The 10,217-nt window shown below is 43.1% G+C and overlaps 1 pseudogene; it reads right to left on the bottom strand.

Annotated features, from left to right (window-relative positions):
* Positions 1-6,895: 6,895 nt before the first annotated feature.
* Positions 6,896-7,519, bottom strand: LOC119004268 (60S ribosomal protein L12-like; annotated as a pseudogene).
* Between the last annotated feature and the right edge of the window lie 2,698 nt (positions 7,520-10,217).

The following is a 10,217-nucleotide window of genomic DNA, read 5'->3' as shown; positions in this document are numbered from 1 at the left end:
ACATATTCAGGAAACCTGCAATGAACTGAAACCCTTCTTCCAAGCATCAAAGCAGCCCATGCTTTTCTCCCCAACTAGGCTGCAAATTCCTTGTGGGCTGGAGACAGTCAGACCTCTTAGGTATCTTGGTTCCTAGCACAGTGCCAGGCTCACAGTTGTCCTAAGAAAGGTTTGCACTGTCTGCAGCTGTTTATCCCACTCTTGGCCAATAGTATGACATCATTGTTGGTCCCACCGAAGCTGCTCATACTAATTTAGTGAACGGTTGTCAGCCCTGTCTGCACAAGAATCTTCTAGGCAACTTGTAAAAATATTAGTGCCTAGGCCCCACCCAAAGCCAAACAAGTTAGGATCTTGGGGTGGGCCCAAGTGTCAGTCTTTTATCAAAGCTCCCCCCCGCCCCCCGCCCAGAATGATTTGTCTGTGCAGCCGGAATTGAGAACCATCCATGTGGGATGTTATTTAGAGCCCATCTAAGAGATCGTCTTAATTCTGAGTCTGACTAGGCAGATGGGGAAGTGCACCCCTGCTGATACGGTTGCTATGCAGAGCTTGGGGAGTTAGGAAGCATCTCAGTTCCCCCTCAGTGCGTCCCCCTCCACACCCCCACTTCCACAAGGCTGAAAGCTTAGCATCATCATTTTCATATTTTCTTGGAGGGTAGCAGTTTTAACTCTGGGAGCTGGCTTTGAACAATGCCTCAGCAATTCACAGGCACCCGCATCACTTGCTTGCCTCTTCTCCCAGACAGAGGAGTGGGGCCCTTCATTTGGCATCATAGTACCTCATGCCTCAGGCACTCCCTTTAGAGTCTAAAGGTTGGCTGGTAGCAATGCGGCTCCATCAAGGTAAGCTGGAAATATAAAATTGTAGGGGCCTTCTTTAAGGAAGAAAACACAGAATCACAGATCACAAAATTGCTAGGGCATTCCCAATGTTTTGGAAAGGGCCAGTGCCAGTGCCACGGCCTGAATTTTAAGCTTTAAGTGCTTCAGGATAGACCTGCTGCTGAGAACAAGAACTATCATTTATTGTGTCGGTCTGCTCTAGAGATGTTTCCTATTTAGCTCTCCTTTCAACAAACAAGCAAAGTTGTATTTTCCTCATTTCACAAATGAGGAGACTCTGGTTCCACACAGGTTCCACACGTGGAGCTAGAATTCAGGCCCAGTTCAGCTCCTGAACCCAGACCCTTTCCACCGCCCCAGAAGGTCTCAGCATCTACAAAGGCCGTGCACCTGTAGGGCCTGGGGTTATTGTAAGAGGCAGGCAAATCCACACATGGACCAAGTATTTCATGTAGCCGGAAAAACTGTATCTGTGGAATGCTTTCCACATTATGTACATGCTGTTGTGGTTAATAAAAGAGTCCTTTAAAAGCACAAGTTTTACTAATAGCTTTAATTATTGTCTCCTTTCTTTTTTTTTTATTTTTTATTTATTTATTTTTTATTTTTTTTCCAAATATATTTTATTGATTGTGCTATTACAGTTGTCCCATTTTTCCCCCCTTCACTCCCCTCCACCTTGCACTCCCCCCCACCCACATTCCCCCCCTTTAGTTCATGTCCATGTGTCATACATATAAGTTCTTTGGCATCTACATTTCCTATACTATTCTCACTATTGTCTCCTTTCTTAATCAACAAATCTAAGGGGGCACATACAACTCTTATAAAGAGCACTTGCAAAGCTTTTACGGTGAAAAAGCCCCTGGTGCTCACAAGGTTGGAAGCCCCCTGAATTGCCAGTACACAGGTAGAGCTCATGTTTTTTCTCTTCCATAGGGCTCAAAATTCCCACACGGTGGTCTCTAAAATGAGGACTATAAACCAGTCCATTTGGGATAAAGGAAGAATGCATCAGAAATTCTATTTATATTTATTTTGACCCTCACCTTTTTAAAATGTCTGCGTATGTTTGTGTTTCATGAAATATCTGTAATTCCGGTGCCATATGAATGTGACTATCAGTAGGTACATATTACATGGCGTAGTAGTTAAGAGCACAGACTCCAGGGTCGGAATGCCTGGATTAAAATCCCGGGTTTCTCTCTGTGTCTCCTCGGGAAAAAATCCTTTCTGTTCTTCAGTTTCCTCATCTGTAAAATTGAGATAATAATAATGCCTACCATGTAGGGTTGTTGTGAGAATTAGATAAGTTAATATGCAGAATAGTTAGAATAGTGGTCTGTAGTAGTAAGTGCTATACATGTTGTTTCTATGATAAAACAGTATTATTATACAGATATTAAGCCATATTCTGGATGCATTCATTCTCTCTCTCTCAAAAAAAAAAAGATATGATCTTAAAAGTTTGACAGACCACTGCTCTAATTGTTCCATCTACTATTGTAGAAACAAATGACTCTGGGCCATCAGATCAAGCTTCCTCCCCAAACTGCCTTCTTCTGCTTAGCCAGCCCCTAGCCTTGGGATCTGGGCTAGCACCGCCAGGTTGCCTTACTCCACAAGAGTAAAAAGAGGGCTCTAAGACTCTGGGATTACTTCTGTTTGTGTTGTCCTCTGGCCCAGCCCTGCCCAGGCAGGAGAGACAGGCTGCTACACAGAGCCTCCCTTCTGTTAACTGAGGAAGGGAGAGACCAACAAACAAGGCTCCACTTACAGCAGGTTCCCATTCCCTCCAAGGAAAAAAGAAAGGGGTCTGTGTGCTGGGCTGCTCGCCTGCCAGCAGCCCAGCAGAACAGCTGCTGATCCCCTGCCCCTGAGCTCGGCTTGCCCCGTCTCCAGGCTGAGGCACCAGGATGTGGGAACATCAGCTGCAAGGACAAGGAGAAAGGAGTGCATTGAGTTTTGCTCATGTGGGCTGCTTTCCTTTCTCTCTCTGCTTTCACAGTATCATAGTCTATATCCTCCAGAAGCCCCCTTACCCTCAAGCGCAGAGGTCTGCTCCTCTGCCTCTCCTGACCCCCCCGAATGCTGCCATCTCAGATTCCCTTCTTCCTGAAGGGAAGACCCTGAAGACCTTTGCAAAGCCCCAACCTCCACTCCACGTTCCTCTTCTCTCTCCTTGGGTCTTCCTCTCATTTGCTCAGATAGATTTATAACTTATGCAAATACCTGTAGGTGATTAGGCAAATGATTATGCAAATGGTGCCTTCCCTTACTTGTCCCAATTCTGGTAACGCTAGAAAGTAACAATAATGATTAAATCCTGCCATTCAGGACAATGTGGATGAAACTTGAGGTTACATGGCTATGTGAATTAAGTCAAACACAGAAAGACAAATACTGTGTGATCTCACCCACATGTGGACTGTAAAAAAAAACAAACTTAGAGAAACAGAGTAGTCTGGTGGTTGCCAGGTCTAGGGAGTGGAGAAATGGGTGAGGGTGGTCAAAGGATGCGAAGGATCTAATGTACTTACTGCACGGTGACTATAGTTAATGATACTGTATTGAACACATACTTGGAAGTTGCTCAGAGAGTAGATCTTAAATGTTTTCAGCACACACACATACAGCAACTATGTGAGGCGATGATGTGTTAACTAACTGTATTGTATTAATCAGTTCACAACACATATATTTATGAAAGCATCATGTTGTACAACCTGAATTTATACAATGTTATAAGTCAACTATATCTCAAGAAAGCTGGAGGGAAATGATTAAGAGAGAGAAGATGGAATCAATGTATAAAAGGTAAAGGAGCTGAACTTGAATCTAGAAAGGAAAACATAATGGCTATTTCACAGCCAGATTCCATTTCCACAGTGCGAATGAAATCTTTGACCCTCTAATTGTCAGAAAACCCTCACATCATAGCAAATGATAGAATCTGAATGCCTATATCTATTGTTTTCCCATTGAAATTAATGGTTGTTAGGAAGTGTTCAATTGGACTAATGCTATTTTTACCAGTAGTTCATACTATTACATTGGTATATACAGTGCATATTAGGCACTAAAAAAATTGAGTGTTTTAATAGGCAAAATATCTTTATAGAAAGGACCATAAATCAGACAGTTTAATTATTGTTTTAAAAACTCTTGCCCATATTTTAAAGAATTAATAAAGCTAGCTTTTCATGAACCATTTAAGAATAAGCAATTGAATTTTTAATCAAAACAGTATGTATTTATAGCTCATTCTTATAGACTGAACAAAATCTGTAAGAAGATTTTGTATATCTTAGGTAATTTTTTTAAGATTTTGTTTATTTATCTTTAGAGGGGAAGGGAAGGAGAGAGGGAGAGAAACATCGATGTATGGTTGCCTTTCATGCGTCCCCTGCTGGGAACTGGCCCACAACCCAGGCATGTGCCCTGACTGGGAATCGAACCGCGATCGTTTGGTTCGCAGGCCCGCACTCAATGTATATCTTAGGTAATTTTTTAAATCTGGGAAAAGTTATTGGAAGCTAAATACACAATGATCACTGGAAATTTAGTAATTTCAAATGCTATTGCAGCTGAAATCCTGTCTCCAATTTCTGCCTACTCAAATTGCTTATTCTCTGTGAAACTGACCCACATCACACCCATGCACAAGCTCTAGGAGGCCATAGAACATTTTGTCTAAAGTTACACAAACAAATGCTGCTAAGGAAGCATCATTAAGCATTATATTTTACTCTTAGTTAAAAGTGGATCCCCAAAGTGGAATTTTTGAAAAAACTTCTTAGCAGCGCCATCTAGTGGAAAATGTTGCAAAAAATCTGTTCTCATTTGATGCAGTTCTTAGAAGGACTTACTTAAATTTTACTTAAAGTTTGTTCCATTTTTAGACATGGAGTCTCAATTACGACATATTACAGAAGACCAGTTGTGTAACTGGCAATACAATAATGTACCAAACTTTTATTTTCTGCAACCATACAGATTTTAAATTTTTATGCATTCAAATGCCAAATACAGTATTCTTAAGTATTGTATTTCTTTGTTAGGTAATAGTACTCTCTTAAATAAATAGAATTTGTAAATTATACAACAAAATGTGATTTTATTTTTAATTCCCTGTAAGTATTTTTAATGTGAGTCAGAAATCAGGAAAAATTGACTTGGATCCTGTGTTCTACAGTAAGGGGTGGTGGGCAGACAAGGCCAAAGTTAGGTTACCCATGGACATGTCATTTTAACACCACCTTATGTTAAGCTGTACCAGATAAATTTAAAACAGACAATGGATGAGCAATCTTTTCACAGTTTCTCTTAAGTCTTTTTAAGATAGCCTGAGATAATCCCCTGCATATAGGACACAAGGTGTGATATTTTAGAATGGTAGTCTCGGGCAATCTCAGGTAAATTAAGATTTTTGTTTTACTTTTAGTTGAATGTATTGACATTACTGGGGGGACACTGGTTAATAAAAGCATATAGGTTTCAGGTGTCCAATTCTATCTGTGGCAGGTATACAAGATCATCTGTGTATGGTATTGAGTGGTCGCCACCCCAAGTAAGGTTTTTATTTCTTCAACAAGTATATTGAACATCTTCTATGTACCAGGCACTGGTCTAGTTTTCAGGCACAACAAACAAAATGCCTAAAATGCCTGCTTTCAATGAGCTTACTTAGGGAAAGGGCTTGGAAAATAAAAAGTAAATGTATGATACGGCAGATAGTGATCGTGCCACAGAGAAAACACAGGGTCAAGGAGATAGGGCGTATAGGGAAGGGAATGGGTGCGACTGTACATAGGTAGTCGGAGAAAAACCTTCTAACGAAGTAACACTGGACTTCCTGCTTCAAACAGTGGAGAAGGGAGGGAGCACACTCTGCAGATAACTGAGAGAAATCAGCTTCATGTAGAATAGGAAGCGCACAGGCCGTGGGGTGGGAGGATGCTTTACATAGTCAGAGAATATCCGGGAGGCCAGGTTGGCTAGGGCAGAATGATCAAAGCAGAAAACTAGGAGATGAGGTGAGAGAAGTGGAGGGATAGACCACAAAGGACCTGTGGCATTGTAAAGAATCTTGTTTTATTCTAAATAAGATGGGAAACCACTGGAGAATCTTGAATAGAAGAGTTAATCTGCTGCTGTATATCAACATAGTAGGCCATAGTAAAGCAAGGGCTGAAGCAAGGAGTCCAGTTAGGATGCTCTTGTCCCAGGTGAGAGATGATTTAGACCCAGGTGGTAGCAGAGAAGGCAGTGATAACTCGTTGTATTCTGAATGTATTTGCAGGTAGAACTATCAGGATTCGACATGGAGAGGGAGGTAAAGAGAAGAGTCAAGGTGACATTAGGTTTATGTTCTGAGCCTGCGGCGGGATGGAGCCGCTACTCGCTGAGAATGGGGCAGGCTGCAGGAGAAAATCGGTTTTGGGAGAGAGACTGGCAGGTGTGAAGAGCTGTTTCAAAAACGTTAAAATTTAGATATCCCCTAGACATCCGAACGTAAATGTCAAGTAGACAGTCAGGGAAGAGGTCCAGGCTAAAGGTGGGAATTTAGGAGTTCTCAGTGTGTAGATGATATTTAAAGTTATGAAGCTAAATGAGATCACCAAGAGAGCACATAACCAAAAGAGATTCAAAGACTGAGCCCTGGGGCCTTTCAACATTTAGAGATGAAGGAGATGAAGAAGCAGCACAGGAGGCTTAAGAAGGAAGCTAGGGAGGCAAAGGAAATCAACAGAGTCGAGTATCCTGGAATCAGGTGAGGCGAGTTTCTTAAGAAAGAGGGAATGATCGATGAGTCACTAGGTTGAAAACCAGGAACTGACCACTGGATTCAGCAATAAAAAAGTCAGTGGTGACGTTGGCAAAGCAGAGTTGGTAGAGTGGAGGGGCTGCGTGCCTGTTTAGAGTAGATTCAAGAGAGCATGAGAGGGAAACAATAAGAATAATCAATGTAGAAGTTTCACTACGTAGGAAAGAAGAGAAAGGCACTGGTAGCTGGAAGAGGAGATAAGATTAATTTTTTGTTGTTGTTGTTAAGTGATCTTTAATTGAAATCTTTTCCTTTGTGGTTCTTAACTAGCCGGGCACTCCACTGCACCACTGCTGATGTCATCCATGATGTCAGGAGAGTGATGGCCATCAACACTGTAGCCCACAGAGGGGGCATCCCCAGGATCTCTTTAGTGGTCCCAGAGAGTTCTCGAGCCAAAGATCGGTCCCGTGTCTGTCGGGCAATGTTGACGATCTCATCAAAAGTGATGTTTCCACTGTGCTTAATGTTGTTTTGCTTCTTTCTGTCTAGTGCTGGTTCTTTGAGGGCTTTGATGATCAGGGCAGAGGCAGAAGGCACTACCTCAGTCTTGGCCTGTCTGTTCTGAGTAGTCAGTTTCACTGTGATCCTCAGACCCTTCTAGTCACCGGTTGCTTTGGCAATGTCATCATCAACCGTTTTTGGAAACAGGCCCAGGGGGCCAGTCTTGAGGGGCCAGGGAGGACATGGCGCCAACTTCCCCGCAGGTGCACCTCAGGTAAACAACTTTGATCTCGTTGGGGTCAAATTTCGGCAGCCTGGTGGAGGCGGCTGGAGTCAGATGAACCCGGATCCGGGACAACCAAAGAAAGTTGCCCCTTCTTGTCCTCTGAGCGGAAGGCCAAAAGCCAAAAGAAATTTTAAGATAGGAAAAACATTTTTAATAAGTTATTTTAAGGTGGAAGAAATTATAGCTTGCTTGTACGCTGGTTGGAAAGAAGTCATAGAGGGAGGTTGATGAAGCAGAAGAAAGAGAAGAGGATTGCTGGGAGAGCGTATGTGAGTGGGTGACAGGCTGTATCGAGCATGGCGGAGGAGTTGGGTTGTGACAGGCACAGACAGAGTTCATTCACAGAACTAGGAGGGGAGGTGGGATAAGTGCGCACAGATGCAGGAGGTGGGTAGATGTGTTGGTGGGTGTCTGTGGAAGTTCTCTTCTGATTGCTTCTATTTTCTCTGTGAGGGAAACAAGGACATCAGCTGAGAAGGAGGATGGAGAAGGAGGTGACGAAATTTGGAAAAATCAAAGGTATGAAAATAGTCATCTAGAGGAGTGGGGAAATGAATGGACTAGAGAAGTGCAATCGGATAGCCTCCTCGAAGTTAGTGGGCATTAATTTTTTAGTGGCCACCTCCTTCTCTGCATTCTAGTACTAATAGTCTCCATTATTCATTTGGTTCCTTTGGCATGTGACACACACTCTATTATCTTTTATCTGGTCTTGAGAGTCTTATCTCTCCCCTCACCCTCTCTTTCCTAATGATTCATCTGCTTCCAAAAACAGTCTGCGGCAACTTATATGCAACAGAGAATTATTTTAAACCATATAACTAGGGGCTTCAGAAAAAGGGGGAAGACTGCTATGTGTGCGGCCCAGTGCTGCTGTAGTGGTGTGGTGAGGTCTGTCTCATTCTCGGGTGCAGTGTTACCAAATCTGCCAAGTTATTATACCTAAAACCACACCCTTCAACCTGGACTCTACCACTAATAAAGGTATTATTTAACCCCCATTGTTACTTTTTGTTTTATTTCTCAATTGATTCAGAAGCTGGCTGGTGAAGCCATTCATTGGAGAGTCCCCTGAAGACCCAAAGAATTCAGGCCAAGAAGAAAAATAAATATTCAGAGAACACTTTGCAACTTGAGATTTTGCTGATGCAGATTGTGAATTCTAGAGGATTCAAGGGAAGGATTTGTAAAGCTGAGGAAGACAATGCATCAGATTAGGAGATGTACAGCAATGAGTCCAGGTGATGAGGGACGTCTGGGAGTCTTGGGCTTCTTGTACTGAATGATGGAAACAGAGATGAGGTGTGATGAGAACAACACAGAAGGTCTGCAAGGCCAAAGCTGCGTATCGGATGCTGTGAAGTATTCCCCAGACCCCCCTTCTCAGCACCAAGGCACTTATTCCCTTAGCTTCTGGGAGTATTGGTTGCCAGGAGAGGCTAAGGACCCAAGTTCTTCCAAGGATTTTGACCTTGGCTAAAAGTAGATGCCTTGTTCAAGGCCATGCTTCCCTCCACTCCTCTGATACCCAAAAGTAGGTGAAGGTGGAGATACGAAGCTTAATTCCCTTGCCTCAATTCAGGCCATCTCTGAAGAGCTGTCTGGGCCTCAGAGCTCCCTGAAGGTCTGCTGAAGCTACCGTTGTATCAGCCTCATAGTTCGACTTCATCTGCTCCATCTTGCTTTCTTCACTTCTCTGCAGGCATTACTCCGGAAGGCACCGACCAGTAGATCTACTACATAAAAGTGCCTACCGCAGAGTCATTTTCCTGGGGAACTTGGTTGATGACAATTGCTAGTAGAAGTGGTCCTAGGAAGCAAACTCTAAAATGGAGCTTTGCAGATGGATCACAAACCAGCCCATCAGCAATGAAAATGGCATCACTAACGGACAGTAGAGTATCAATAGCTCCTAGTATGCTGTTACTGTGCAAAAGCTAAAACTTTAATCAGTGCAGAAGTTAGGATGGGATATCTGTGAGAAGTAATGAGGGCAATGTATCAGGCATTTGAGAGGTTTATAGGAAATTGTAATTACATGGAGTCAGATGGCTGTTGCTAGCGGCTATTGCTGCATTAGAGAAACACAATAAAAGGTGTAAAGGTGACTGATTACCCATGTGAGAGGAACTGTAAAGACTGTGAACATCAGAGAACTTCCCTAGCAGCATATAAGACACTGCCCTGTAGTCACAGGGCAGAAAGCAGAGGGTCAGGCCTAGGACTTAATGGTGAGGAGAGGGAAATGGAGTTCCACAGGGGGTGGAATTCTCATGGCAGTTCTGCAATGCCAAGGTTGGGGCCTTGAATGGGAACAAGTGGGACACTATGACTTACAATGAGGACATCTGAGTCAATGAATTTGAAAATCTTAAATCCCAAGATTCCCCTGAACACCCTGGGCCTGCAGAAGAGGCTCACCCCTTCGTCCCTAAAGATTTGTGCTCCCCCTTTGCTCAAAGACAATTCAGAGGCTTCTGCTTTGTAAGATACATGTCCAGCGTAGGAAATACCTCCTGCCCCAGCCACCAGACCAGTAATTAGCATTAACTCACAAAAATAACCTGTTCGGGGAAGTACTGAGACTAGTAAGGGAGGAAAAGGTTTATTTCCTTAAGGAGCCATAGAATCTAGCCAACACGTATCAGCAGAAGCCTGGAGAGTGTTTTGGAGGGGACCCTGAGTGTGCTGGATCAAGGGGGCAGAACATAAATTTTGGTAGGGAGAACTTATCGATATGGAAACACTCTTCATGATATGGGGCTTCATGCCCAGGTGAAGACTCTAGGACACATTACTAACACACTGTTAG

The sequence above is a fragment of the Sturnira hondurensis genome, unplaced genomic scaffold (genome assembly GCF_014824575.4).
Source record: "Sturnira hondurensis isolate 20B ecotype Veracruz unplaced genomic scaffold, ASM1482457v3 Scaffold0019216, whole genome shotgun sequence".
Taxonomy (NCBI): domain Eukaryota; kingdom Metazoa; phylum Chordata; class Mammalia; order Chiroptera; family Phyllostomidae; genus Sturnira; species Sturnira hondurensis.
This window is presented reverse-complemented; position numbering and strand designations above follow the sequence as displayed.